Here is a 14,599-nt window from a genome sequence, read left to right as displayed (position 1 = left end):
TCCATGCTCCCATCAGGCAGTTGTAGAGAGACATAAAGTCCCCCCTGAGCCTCCTCTTCTCCAGACTAATCCCCCCCAGGTCCCTCAGCTGTTCCCCATCACACTTGTGCTCCAGGCCCTGCACCAGCTCCATTGCCCTTCTCTGGCCCCGCTCCAGCACCTCAATGTCCCTCTTGCAGTGAGGGACCCAGAACTGAGCACAGGATTCGAGGTGCAGGGGGATTCTTACTCCATTAAATAGCCATTTCTCCACTGTTTTGGCAGTCACACATCAACACAGAACCGTTGCTTAAAATGACCAGTTCCCCAATGACAGACCTGCAAATGATTCGAAAGAAGAGAGTGCCATTCTAGAATTGTGGTTTTGAATATGACAGTGACTGAATTGCCACAAAAAAGACCAGACGCTCCTGAAGGCTGACTTTCACAAAACAACTCCCTTTAAAACCATCCCGACACTTTGTTCTCCCAGCACCTCCCTCAGTGCCGTTGTAAAAGCTCTGCTCTCAGTAGATGAGCTGCCACCAACTTCCCATCATGCTCATTTTAAAGATTCATTTAACCAGGCTTTAGGCTCAGAAATTTTTTAATTGGTTATTTAACAGATAAATGCAGCGGGTACTACAAGAACAGGTTTTCAGTATAGGCAAAGAAAGTGTCTATTCACGTCATGTGACAAATAAAATGAGCTCCTTTTAAGAAAACGTGAAATTAGATGCATTAAAAAACTTAGGCAACAGAAAGAAAAGACAGGATAAACAGGCTCTGCAAAAGGAACGGGGCATCTTCTTTTCACAGGTCACCCTCTCCTTGTTGCGTCCACACAGATAACGCAGAAGTCTGCCCCATTTCTGGCTGAGAGGTGGCTGGCTATCCTTGACGATCTGTCCATACTCCACCCCGTCGCACAGGGAACCAGTCAATGGATCGGCTGGCGCTAAGAGCTGGGTGGCAGCAGCCTCCCTCCTCTCCCACTCACGCTCCTCCCGCCAGTCCCTGGTGGGGAGCTGGAACCGGACTTGCTTGGGGGGCCTGTTCTTCTGCCCTTCCCTTCGCAGCATGGCCACTGAGGTCACTTGGAGATGGAGACGCTGCACCAGCTATGCCGCAGGACACGTGGAAGGTGTGGAGGTGCTCGTTCAGCTCCTGGGATAGGGAAACCACAGAGCTGCCTCTCTTGCCTCCTCACATGTCCACAGTTGCTCCTGGAGTGCGGGCAACCCTGGGGCTGTTGCCACACGGGACAGCAAACATTCCTGGGAAACCATGAAAACAGACAATGGGCTTCTATATGCAAATGAGCTCGGTGACGTCAACCACCAGCATGGCCTCAGGCCCTCATCACCAAGCCCCAGGGTGTCCAATGCTATCATGTTGTGCCAAAGCAGTTAGTTAGTTATGAATCCTCCAACGCCTCCAGTGCCCTGGTTTGGTCCTGCCACGCTGGAGAGAGTCAGTCCGTACCCAAAAAAACTCTTACGAAGTCAGGTCAGGTCCCCTGTGGGGTCTCCCCACCTTCTCCTGTTGCTCTATGGTCAGAGAAACCCATTGGTCCCATTCCTGGCTGTGCCTGGCTGGGAGGTGGCAGTGCTGACCGTGATGCTGTTTAATTCATGTTGCCATTCTCCACCGACAGCACCTCTCACAGGGATTGCAGAGTAGCCAGCGTGCCGCGGTTGGATTGAGCAGGCAGATTTAATTAAGTTGCGATTTAATTACCTATCAGCATCCCTATTTAATAAAGCTCAGGAGGATTTTAATTTTAAAAAATAATAATAATAATAATAAATGATACGGCCTGTCACAGAGCAGCAGTATCAGCACCCGGTGTAGGCAGGATAGCGTTGTGGCCAGCATCCCTGCCCTGTGGGAGCGAGGCTGCAGGAGGTGACCAGGCTCAGGCAGAGCCTTTGAGAGCAGCACAGATTGCAGGGAGGGGAGCATGACCCACCTTGGCAGCCGGTGCGAAGCTGCATGCTCAGGGCTTGCCTCCAAACGCTCCTGCTCCTGCCTCTGCTTGCTGGTTTCACCTCCTGCATGCAGGGACTGAAAGGGACTCACGAGCCCATGCCCACTGCCAGCCCTGTATTTTCCTGAATAGGGTTTGTCATTTTTGCTGTCTGCTGAAGCTTTCTACCTGTGATGGAAAGTTGGCTCTTGTGGTGGTTGGCATCTCTCCCATGGCCTTGTTAGATGGCAAAACCAGGGTGTGGATGCTAGTTGGGTGTGCTGGTGGAGTGTGGAATACCCTGAGAGAGGCCCAGTGAGTTCTTTTAACCTGAGGTTAAGTTTTGACTCGCTAAGCTGAAGTCAAAGTGCAGATCTCCAGCGGTTTGTGATGCTCAGGACCATCACGATTTCGAGTGGTTTGGAGAAGACACCTTGCTTTGGCTCCTCTCTGAGCAGTAACTTACTACGTCAGCTAGTGGCCATGCCCAGCATCTGTGAGAATTTCTATCAAAGAAGATACTGTTCCACTTTAGCACTTTAGCCACTATGTCTCTTCAAGCTCCTCCCAGTTTCTCTAACTTGTACACAGCATTCATCTCACTGTTTTGCTGATGGTATTTCCTAAGGGTTCAATTGTGCTTGAGGTTTTATTTCTTTTGGGCCAGACCCAGCCTTGTGGCAAGCAGACATGGTAGTTATCCCAGGGTGAATCTCACCAGCTTTCCCTGAACTCAGATGCTGGCCAGGGACCTTCTGGTCTTTGTTACTGGTGGGGATGGGCTTCTTGTTCTGCCATCTGTGTTCATCCTGTTTTCTGGTTTAGAGCTTTTCTTTAATGGACACTCACCTAGGACCTCTGTATCTTGCAGAGCCCCAACACATCTCCCCACTGATGACTAGATTCTGACACCAAGTTTAGAGCTTGAACTATGATAACCGTGAACACAATAAAAAGGAAGCAGTGTTTTTAAACAAGAAAAAATGAAGGAAGCCCAAACCTTTCATTAGTTATCAGCATCACAGCAGATGAGATCTAGCCTGAGCTCTAAAATACCTCCAAGGGGATCATATATCCATATGTGCTTCCCACCTGTGCCTGGGACATCACATATGGCTTCCTTAGCTCTTGCCCTGGCCACTGAAATACAACTAGATTTGGGCACTCATTTTAGACATCCTTCAGTTAGACATAGAGGGTCCCCTCCTTGTGTGTCCCCCCTAAAAAAGCCACTTTACAATGGAGAAAACAGCCGAGATAGAGAAAACCAGACCTTGATGTTTCTATTGTTTCGTGGTAACAGCGCCTGTCCTGAGACCCCAGGCCTGACAGATTGACATAACAGGTTAATAAGTGCTTTCCACTTCTCCTAAAGGCTAATTAAATATTAATCCACTTGGTGAGGTCAGCAAAAATAACAAACAATTGGCAGAGTGAAATTCATTTAATTAATTCTCCTGTGGAGGTTTTTCAAGCATCTTCCTCCCCTGACACAGCACTGCCTTGGCTGAGGTAACCTACAGTGAAATCAGACCTTATTGGTTCTGGGCCTGCTTTTCTCAGATACTTAATTTTGCTGCTTTTTTGTAGGGGCTTAGTTTCTGAATGCTTGTCAGGTATTGCCCAGGGCCCTAAGCACAGAGGTGGGAGGAGAAGAGAAAGAAGGGAATGGAGAAGTGGGGTATAAAGATGAAGAAGAGGTGAACAAAGTCTTTTTAGAAAGCTCCAACCTTCATCTGTTGTTCTGACTCTTTGCAAAATGAAATGCAAGTAGGCTTTTGATATTAATTTTATTGCTGGAATAGCAAGAAAGAAGTATTTCTTACTTCTAAACAAAAACTCTTTGCAGAGACTGTGTCCAATAGCAATCTGGGCTGCCAGTGGAAGTGTCTGTCCCACCATGATCTCGATCACCTACATGTGGGCTAGTGGCTTCTGTGACAAATAGGTGCAGTTTGCAAGTAATTTGCACCAACAAATCAAGAACGTGCAGGAACACGTGGGACCCCATAACGCATCCCCAGCACCCTGTACCCTCCAGTACCCCCAAGCCAAGCTGTCTGTCCCTTGCTTCCTTGATACCTCTCCAGGAGGGTAGGGGATCACCCCTATGTCTCTGACAGCTGTGAGCATCCATAGTTTCTATCCCTTTTCATTCCACCACATGATTGAGCATATTTCCTCCTCTCACTATTAGTTCCCTTAAGGATAACTGCAGCAGGATGCCTTGAACATCCTTTTTTGTTTCTGGCTTGATCTTTCATAACAAGTTCACGTCCACCGTAATGAAATTCATCTGGCTAACAATCCCTATTCTAACAGTCCTACAGCAAGACCCCATTTGCTTTGGTAATAGCTCCATTAAAGCACATCCCTGCATGGCAGGGGATGACTAGGGTTGCTTTGGAGACAGTCTTCTGTACCCACCATCCTTAACACGAGCATGTCACTGGCTTGCTCAGTGTTATGCTACTCACTTCCTAAGAATCTCCCCAGAAGTGCTGCCCATTGGTGCCCAGCTCCATTTCAAACATTTCTGGGTATGGCACCGAGCTACACCCTCGCAATGAACACTCCATTTGTGTTCATGCGCTCATCCATCCCCACCACAACTGATATAGACACAGCAGCTGGAAACAGGCAAGGAAGACTGGGAATTCCTCCTGTCTCTGCTAGAGGACAGACCCATTACAGAAATAATTTCTCAACTGACCCCTGTCTCCTCTGTTGCAGCCTTTGTGTTGCAGCGTGCCCGGCATGCTGAGTGGGAGCACAGTGCTTTCTTCCACTGAAGAAATCACACAGCAGGTGCCCCTTAGCCTTGGTAGGGGTGAACTGGGGTATAAGGAGGGGCAAGTCATCTCAGCCAGCTTTTAGGTAAGCCTTTGGGTGCTGTAATCTTGGGAATGAGAGAGAAAGAGGTGATGCAGAAGAGAGCGCATCCTCCCAAATGGACTTTTAGAAACAAATAACAGGAACTTCCCAAAGAAAGGTATTAAGAAAAGCAAAGTCTTTATACACAGCGGTTGCACTGGGTCTGTCTCCAACTATTTCTCCAAGCATCTGCATGTCTGGAGGAGAGTGTCCCCATGGACACTCCACAGCTGATTTCCCTTGTGCCATGAACTGCAATCCAAGCTTGCCTGTCAGCACTATAGGGGGAAGCGTCTTTGGCCATGAAGCCTTCCAGACATCATCCCAAATGCGGAGAGGACTGAGGGAGAGTGGGGAAACTCTCTCCAGGTTACTGCTTTAGATCCATGTTAATTTTTTATTTATCTGAAAGTGGCACTGGAAGGGTTTTCAAAGTGAATCTAAAGTAATTAGGCGCTTCTGCTGATGGATTGCACTGGAGAGACATGTGGATTATTTATTACAAAGTCACTTGCTGGAAAGGTTAGAGGCTGAGAAGTAATTATTTTTTTCCTTTTCTTCCTTTTTTTTTCTTTTTTTTTTTTAAGTGGAGGAATCAGCAGGGGACAGCAGCTGAAGTTCCTCTGTGAAATATTCCCTCCTGGCTATGTACCCCCTTTATCCCTTCTCCCACTGCAGCAAACAGGACAGGGACCCCAGGGAGGATGTGAAACAGGAGTTCGTGAAGTCTTGACTGCTGGAAGCGTGGTTTGGGTTGAGAACCCTGCCCAGCACCCACCTTTCTGCCCCAGGGATATTTAAGGGTTCCCCACTCTTTGATCTCATCATGTCAGACCTGCAGCCTGGGTCAGTTTTGAGGCTGCTTGGCTGACCCAACCAAAGGCTGTGAGGATGTCTGGTTCACATGGTGTGTCTGACATACATCTGGTGGGTGTTTTGAGCAATACCAGGAGGATTCAATGCTTCCAGCAACCTCAGCTGCCTCCTCCTCTCCTGCCTTGTAATCTATGTCTAGGATGGGAATTGAATCCAAAGAAATGCAATCGTCGACCTTGAAAAACAAAGCCAGGCTTGGCGCAGTCTACGGATGAATATGCAACAGCCCTAATCAGGAATCCTTTGTCAGAAAGGGGATAATTGTGTCTAACAATATGTTAGTGTAGAGCTGGATCTTCAGGCTTCTAACAGCTTATAAAATCAGGATCCCTTTTTTGGTGGGGAAAGCTGAGTGAACAAAGACATGCTCAAGCAATTAGCCACTGGAGAATTCAGGTCCTGCAGGACAGCGTTAGCCCTGTGTAAACTGCACAAAGCCTCACAACATTGAGAGCAGGAACCTGGGATGGTGTCAGGAATGGATGGTCTTGGGGGAGTGGTGTTGACACAGGGAAGTTGGGAGGATGGAGCATTAACATCTCTGCTTTGTTTATGTTCTTTAAATGGTGCCCATCACCACGGTACCTGGGCATGTATTATCTCATCTTTACAGGGAATGGCTATTTGAGGCCCTTTTCAAAAAAGAACCCAAAACCACTGAATAACCCTTGTCCCCTGGTTTTAGATGTAAAGGATATGAGCTGCTCAAGGCCAGCAAGGAGCAGGTATCAGTGCTGGGGCTGGTGCTGCAGACCCCCCAGCCCTGTGCTCCCATTCCTGACCACATTTCCAGCTGCCCCTGGCCATGCATCGGCACAGCCCTCGGAAAACCCTGCCTGTGGCATCACCATCTTGCACTGGTCATGGCTCCCAGCTAGGGAGACAGCCTGCTTTGGCCTCCGGGCCACCCAGGCAGAGCTCTCCTCTGACAGCAGCAACCCCCAGCTCATAGTATTTATAGATCCCGTCCATGTCCTCAGCTAGGAAGGCATCCATAATCTCTTACAGATGTTGGGGAGAACAAAGCCAGTCAGTGACTCGAAAGGGCTGCCCAACAGAGTAATGGATTGAGACCTATTTCTTAGTCACCTCTGACATTCCTCCCCCTGCACTCTTCCTTTTCCCCAGGAGGCTCAGTGGGGCCTGCCTGGTGCTCCCCAGTGTCCCAGAATCTTCCCCTGGGCAGGGACTCATCCCCTTTCCTAGCAGAGAGGGTATCAAGAAGCTGTCATCCAACCTCCCCAAAAGGGAGGGGATGTTCTGCTGGAAATCCCAAAAGCCACATGAATGAAGGGGGAAGAGCACAGGAAGAAGGTGCCCCTGCATGCTGCCAAAGCACATGGCTCTTACCTGGCTGCTCCAACAGGTACAATGACTCCAAGATGCTGTCTGCCAGCTCTCCTGGGGCTTTGGGGTTACAGAACACCCATGGCACACTGCATTATATGCACATCTCCTGGCTTTCCTGCATGTGAGGGTATTTTACCTTCCCCTAAATCCTTATGTTACCATCTCAAGTTTCCTTCTCCAGTTGTCAATGTCTCCTTCACAGGAGCAAAAGTCTTCTCTGTTCTCCCTAGCGTTCCTTCCCTTTTCACTCACCATCTCCGATTTCCCCTTCACCCCTGGGTCAAATCTCACACCCGAATTCTCACTTCTTTTCCTTTTGCTTTCTTTTCCCCTTTCCCTTCCTGGACTTTTTTGTGCCTTCCTCCAATTTCCCTCTTGCCCTGCCCCAAATCCTGCCCTGCCTTCTGCGGAGGGAAGCTTGATAACTTGGCATTGCCTGCATGGGGCCAACAGGCTGCCCTGGGGTCTGGCAGAGCATATCCTGTCCTCATTTTCAGGTCGAAGACCTGTTTGCCAGGAACCCAACTGCTTGCCTGGCAAAAACCAAGGTGCAGGATCTGATTAGGAATTTACTCGCCTGGATGCTGTCATCTCCTCCCCTGCCACTGCTAGGGACCTCAGTCCCTTCTTTGGGTTGTCCCACAGAGGGTTTCTGAGGAGCTTTAGGAGTTGTTAAGGAGCAATAAGTTCATGGACTCGCATCCCAAGCAGGTGAACTCAAAATAGCACTGGCAAGAGGGATAAGCAAGCTCAGTGGAAAATGAAGCACGTGGAGCTGCTGGACAGTGTTCTAGCAGCACTGATGGGAAGCAGGGGTATGTTGGCCAGAGAGGTCTGACTGGGAAGGCAGCACCGGCTCCCATCCCCTCTGCACTTAATTGCAGAAAGGTCTGCAGCCAAGCATCCTTTTAATGAGGGTCTGATTCCTGATGCTTATTCCGTGAATCACTGCTAGAAATAACTTCGAGGTCATATATCCTGCTTGACTACCAGCTGAGCTGGGTGTAGTGTTTAGGGGCTCAGCTATTTCACGTGTTTCGGAGTGATCTGGGAGCACGCTGAGAGCTCCCTGGCCTACAGTCCTGTCCAGCTGCACCACGCTTCAGCTGCATTTCACTTGCTTTTTTGTTGGATCTTCCGTGTCACTATATGCTTCCCCAAAAATGCACTACAGGAAGCTAAACAGCCAGTAGAAGGAAGCTGGTTCCCCCTCTTGCTTTGCTCAAGTCTCAAATCTTTTGCCTCAAAAGCCAGGCACATCAGTGCCTTCCTCCTCTCTGCAGCGTGGCCTCTTGGATGGCTGGGCAGGAATTTGCACATGGAATTTCCTATGAGGCTGAAGTTGCTGTTAGCTTGACTTGTGGGGAAAAGGAGTCGTTTGGAGACTCCTTCAAGGCTTGGGGTCCTTACGAGTGCTAACCCCCTCTATGGGGAGGAGGCAGGATGGACAGATAAATGGATGGGCAGGCAGTGTGTTGGCAGCACTTGGCAGGACGGTGCCTTTGCACTGAGCTGGACCAAGGCCCTTTTAATGAGTTATTCCAGTCAGGGCAGCCCACCAAGACAATATTAACGTTGATGCTCAGACTAATGGCAAAACCGGCTTCCAAACCCATGGTGGTCAAGGAGGGAGAAGGGGCTGCTGCCTGCACACAGCAGGGACCGGCACCACTGACATGGGGAAATGGGAGGCTGGAGCAAGAGGACAAGCAGGGAAAGGCAGCATCTCCACCCACCACCAGCATCCCCTGCAAAGGGAGCAGACCTCACACTTGCACTGCCCTTTGCATTTGTTGGGAGGATTTCCCCTCCATCAGCCCCTCGCCCCCTCCAGCAGTGTGTTCCATGGGGTGCAGGGTCCCCCACAGCCGTGCAGCCAACGCAGCCACTGTCGGGGCTTTGTCAGGAACCAAACACAGTAACTGTTTAACGATTTAACTGCACTAATGAATATTGGGCCAGATATTTTCAAGGCCTGTTCAGACTGATTACTTGGAGAGCTGAGTATGTCTACCAATTACCCAGGCAATTAGGCAACTAATTAAACACTTACCCTCAGCTTCATAAACAGAAGAGAGAGAGAGGGGGGAAAAGGAGGGAGGGAAAGAGCTGGCTCGGGTTTCTGTGAAATATTAGCTGTCAGAAATTGCCGCTCGCAAGGAAAGGTACACAAAGGCAGGGGGATCCAGGCGGACAGAAAGACTGACAGCTCAAGCGGGGGACCACAGCCCTCAGACCTGTCTCTTCACTGGCACCAACAGCATGGAAGCACGTGGAGCCACTGGGTTTGCCCTGCCTGGACAGGCAATGGGCTTCAGGACGCATCCAAGCCATTGCTCCCTGCCCCTTTCCTGCTTGCCTGAGGCCACCCGCCCTGCAGAGTCAGGGTTCATCAACACACCATCATCCAGTACGGTGCCAGCAGGGAGGTGATGGGAGGATGCTCACTCCCAGGGGTGCCGGAGCACCCAGCAGCTCCCATCCCATGCAAAAATACACATGGTGAAAGGAGAGAGCAGCGAGCTGCAAGCCAGACCAGTGGGAGAATTGCTTTGCAATGGGGAATAAGCAGAAATGGCTCCAGAGTCTGCATGCGATAGAGTTTATGCCAGTTTAGGACATTATGGTTTCATCCTTTCAGGCATTTTTAGGAGCAGCACTGATGACCAGCTCATCCTGCCAAGGGCCAGAAGGTGGAGGCTGTGCACAGATTAAATCCCGCATCTGGCATTTGCTCAGGCCACTGCTACAAGGGAGTTTTATGTTAAACCCAAAGTTCACGTGCCAAAGCAAAGAAATGTGGTTGCCTCCAGGTAAGGCCCATAAGAGGCTTTTCACATTGGGATCTCCGCTTCTTCCCTGCTCAGCACTGGTGGTAGGAACCAGCCAGGTCCTGCTATTCATTTAATCTCTGCAGAGACATGTATTTTGCTAGGAATAATAGACTCAGGAAAGAATGTTGTTGGAGGGCATTCAGAAACACTCAGGGCTTTGGGGCAAATTTTGACAAAAAGTTCTTGCCTGAAAAACAAAGTTAAAACATCGGGAAAAGTGGAAATACTTTAATTAATTTTTAATTATTTTGCTGTACATTTTTTCCTTTTAAAAATACGCTTGCCTGTCCATTTTCAAAGGTAGATTTTGGAGAATTTGAAGACTGCTGGGGAGCTGTGCTCTTGCCTGATGCAAGGTGAACCCCATGGTAGCGATAAACCTGCTTGGAGACACAAGAGGCCACCAACAATACTCTTTTTAGCAGGTTGTGAAGGTATCTGTCAATTTTTAGATATACCATGTCTTCATGCTCTCTGTTTTGTAAATCCAGGTGCAGATCTGGAACCAGAATGGGGTCAGGTTGATGCTCAATGATAGATTATTTTCACGCCACAGTCTGGGATCTTTCAAGGGGTACATTTTGTGTACCTCTGAGATATTCTCAAAGCTGAAAGGGAAGGAGGAACATTCTGAAGTCTCTTTACACTGAGACACTTAGAGACCAGAGATGTATTTGCTCTTTCGACACCGTTCGTCTTAAAGTAGTGCTTCCTTCTAAAGACCATAACAAGGTGGATCAGATGGCTCAGGGGTAATTCTAGATATTTCGGAGGATAAAATCAGCCCCATGAAGGTGGCACACTACAGGAGCCACCTTGACAAGCTATATAATGGCAGTACGGGCAGATGGGCTTCATCTTACTCGTGAATATTCAGATATAGATGTACCTTTGATGAGCACGGTGATGGAGCTGGTTGGAATAACTGGATGTGACACACGGTTGATAACGCACAGATGGCATTTAACAAGGTAAATGAGTGAGCTGATGGGCTTCACTGGAGCCTTCAGGCAAGGCAGAGGTAGAGTTTGCGTAGCCCTGGAGTTTGAATGACACAGAGGCTATTCACAGAAGGGCTCTCTCTGTACCTGCTTGAACAGCATGTCTAGGTTCAGGGCAGCTATAACTGCCTAATTCCTCTTTCCAAGCCCTCCAAGAATTTTTCACTCTTTGGGATTGTGGTCCTTCAGAAATAGCCCTTCTATTGTTATGTAGAGCATAATGCCCATACTGAATGTAACAATTGGTGAGCTGATTTTATTCAGATCTCATTTACTAAATCTCTTGCTGTGCATTCCAGATTTTAAAGGTTTCCAGTCTCTTTATGAATCCTCTCCACCTTTCTGAGATGTAGCCCTGCAGAGCTGAGATTTCGGAGGCCCTAGGGACTGCAGTACTGCTCTCTGGCAAGCAGATGTCCAAGTGACATGGACAAAAGGTCAATCAGCTGTAGGAGACCATGCAACCATGGTGGCCTGTGGTCACAGAGCAGCCTATAGCAGCATCGTTTGGTGATGCCAGCATCTGACTTACATTTCATTGGGGAGCCAGGATGTCTCCACCTTTGTGGAGGTGGAGCCATGGCAGAACTTGCTTGAACTGGCTTTGCTTCCATAAGGAAAAGCAAAATACCCTCCCAGTAACAGTTGTGTCTCTAATGTACCGTGGAGCTCTCTTGGATTCAGACCCACTGGGGGCAAGGAGGGTTTTCTCACTGGCTCTGGGGATGCAGGATGGGACCCTTAACTATTACTCCAAACAAAACAAGCTGTCCTAGTAATTGGGGTAGGTCTGCTCTCGCGCCAGAGCATTGAAATGTTTATTGTGTGAAACACCAGAAAAAGGAAAGGAATCTGCTGGGAGCACTTGGTTCATTCCCGTACAACATGCCCGGAGTCTCTGTTTGAATGCCGGGTCTGTGGCATGGAGACGGGAGCTTGTTTTGATAGTTTCCCTGCATTCAGAGGCATGAACACTTTACAGTTTTCTGTTTAAATGACCCATTTCTGAGAGCGGAAAGCATCAGCCAATAAGCACCCGGGCCCCTCCGTATGTATCCGGAGTTTACAAACCGTCCGCACCGATCCGTGGTAGTTAATGGACACTCCTGCTGCTTAGGGGGGCTGGAAAACTGTTCCAGGTGACTACCAGCCTCGGCTAGAGACAACCCAGTCCCCAGAGGTCTGAGGAGACACATGAGAATGAACTCAGCGTTTCTCTCGAAGCATGACGTTGATTAATGACGGGACAGAGCTACGTCCTGCTGGCAAGCAGCTCGGTTGATGCAATCTGCGGGGAATAGCTGTATATAAAGGAACTGAGCACCAGTGTTCACAATGAGCCAGCCACCGACTGTCCGTAAGAGGCTTTCAGACATAAAATTGCAAGCAGCTTCTAGCAGTTTCAGAGCTGCACCTCATCCCCGTGGGCTTCTGTCACCTGCTCACCCATTGTCACCTGGTATTTTGGCTTCAGCCTCCCAGACACCCGCCACCGTGGGGACCAACCTCTTTTTGAGGTGGGTCTGGGTTTGGACCAGACTGGCTCGTAAGAATCTGGAGCAGTGCTGCTTCTGTCAGGAACGCTGATTTTCCTTCTTTTTTGTTGTTTTAGTTCCAACCTGGGCTGCCACAGGTGATGGGTGAGGGTAGAAGAGATCATGAATTGATCTAGTCCATCTTTCTGTATAATACCAATTGCAGGAGCAGAGAGGTGGGCAAGGATGTAGAGGGGATGTTGAAGAACCTATTTCTTTTGGGGGTCTAACTGTTCACATCTGCCATCTTAAGGAATTTTAAATGTGGCCTGGGGACTTGAGCTCAACCTAAAACCTCATCTCTCCTCAGTGAACAATGGTGGGTACATCTGACATGTGGCTCCAAGCAGCCGTTCTTAGGGGTCTCTGGGCTGGGCATGGCAAAAGAACACTCAGCACAGCAGCTTAGTTGGAGCTGAGGCTACCTGGATATGGTCTTTTAGTCTACCTTACCTTCTCCAGGAGGACTCTGTTTTCCCATCCACCCATTGGTATGTGTGTGACAAAGGTCTATGCACCATGTGTGCTATTGCTGTGGGAGGCTGCTGCTTTCTGCTTGCTCTCTGGCACTGGCCAGGGAGGACTGGGATTATCCTCAGACATTGTATGAAATAGCAGTTTAGTGCCTAGGAAGAGCTGGAAAATCCTCTTCCTACAGGCTAACCCTGCAGCCTTGAGAGAAGTTTCCTCCAGACCTGATTCCCTTCTCACCCCAGAAATGCTGAGCATCCCTTCTTCGCTCCTTCGGGCAGGCAGAGGATGGAGACCCTAATGTCTTTGCCATCTCAGCACTGTGCAGGCGCTGAGTGAGCGTGGATGTCTTAGCATCTCTCTTCCCATGTGCTCTGCATCTGATGCTTCCTGGGAGCTCCTTGTGCAAAGCCAAAAACATCTGCAAAAGCAAAGGTTAAGAAAGCTGCTGAGGATTCATGTTACCTCTCTCCCTCAAGGACCCTGTGACTTCCATTCACACCACTTCCCACATAATCAAAAAACAAACCTTGAATGCCCGAGAATGTAACTTTTCTCACAGGTAGGACACACTGGTTGTAAACCCTTTGTAAAACAGCGGGTTTCCTGGTAAAACACACTGGCTGTTTCCCAAGGGGGGTGATGCTGTCTCCACAAACCCAAGCAAGATTCACAGCAGGCGGCTTATGCAAACAGATGCCAGTGCAGGAGTGGTTTGGGGTGAGGGGAGGTACAAAGCCGGCTCTGCTGTTACTGGGATGGTGTGTGAGGAGCCGCACAGGCCACCCTTTCATCTCCTGCTGGCCTTGGAGGAGGGCAGGAGAGCAATGATTTAACAATGGCTTACCAGCCCCCAACTAGAGCTGAGACTCACCCAAGCTGCCTGCTGAAGATCTGCTATGCCTCTTCCCAAAGGCTTTATTTTGGTACAACCAGAGACAAACTGGAAAGGAAAAGGGAAAACTTGACAGGAAAAGGCAAAGGGAAATCCAATGCACTTTGCAAGACCAGAGATAAGAAGCTCCTAATCAAGGCATCAAACCATCCAAGTGCCACCAGGATGCCCGTGGGTTTGCTTTCATGAAGACTGTGTTTGCTGGAGCCATCCAGATTAAGCTCCCAGTGGAACACATACACACAGGAGTCAGAATATTAGGACTTGGAGGATGCTCTTTTAAAAGCTGCATACTCTTTTGGGCATCTGCCATCATTTGGAGAGTTGGAAATGGAACAGAAATCCATGTCTGTCTGTTTAACACAGGCCAAGCTGTGTCTGCGTATTTATTTATATTCAGCACATATAATATACACTCTAGTTTCCATAACCCACTCTCCGATGGTGCAGCTGAAGATGCAGCATCCCATTTACCCTTAGCTCAGACAATGCCAGGAGACATCCATGGCTTTCTGTGACATACAGAAGGAAAATGCCTGCTTATTTCTGCGTGAGCAGCGGGTTTCCTCTGGGATGCCTTGATTGATACACTGCTATTGATTCAAGCAGCAGCTGGGCTGGATGCAGGGCGCCCAGATTCGAAACCAAAGGGAAGCATGTGTGCAGACCACAGCTGGCCTGCCTCCCCTTCCTGCCTGAAGCCTCCTGACCCGTTTCCTATTAACCACAGCCCCAAAGGAGGATGCTGGCAGGGTGGCTGCCACCTTCAGGCTCTTTAGCAACACCCTCCCCAGCCTTGGCCCTGGAGCCCAGTC

The 14,599-nt window shown here is 49.2% G+C and overlaps 1 long non-coding RNA gene across 1 annotated transcript; it reads right to left on the bottom strand.

The window, feature by feature from the left end:
• Positions 1-784: 784 nt before the first annotated feature.
• Positions 785-3,671, bottom strand: LOC133279631 (uncharacterized). The gene is made up of 3 exons (XR_009746932.1): positions 2,798-3,671; positions 1,952-2,249; positions 785-1,146 (listed from the first exon to the last, which is right to left on the bottom strand). It is a non-coding gene; the product is annotated as an uncharacterized LOC133279631 (long non-coding RNA).
• Between the last annotated feature and the right edge of the window lie 10,928 nt (positions 3,672-14,599).

Source organism: Pezoporus flaviventris, unplaced genomic scaffold, assembly GCF_033815535.1.
Source record: "Pezoporus flaviventris isolate CSIRO_AGI_PZ_B2104156 unplaced genomic scaffold, CSIRO_AGI_Pfla_v1 ptg000078l, whole genome shotgun sequence".
Taxonomy (NCBI): Eukaryota; Metazoa; Chordata; class Aves; order Psittaciformes; family Psittacidae; genus Pezoporus; species Pezoporus flaviventris.
Note: the sequence above shows the minus strand (reverse complement) of the source record. Positions and strands in the feature narration are given on the sequence as shown.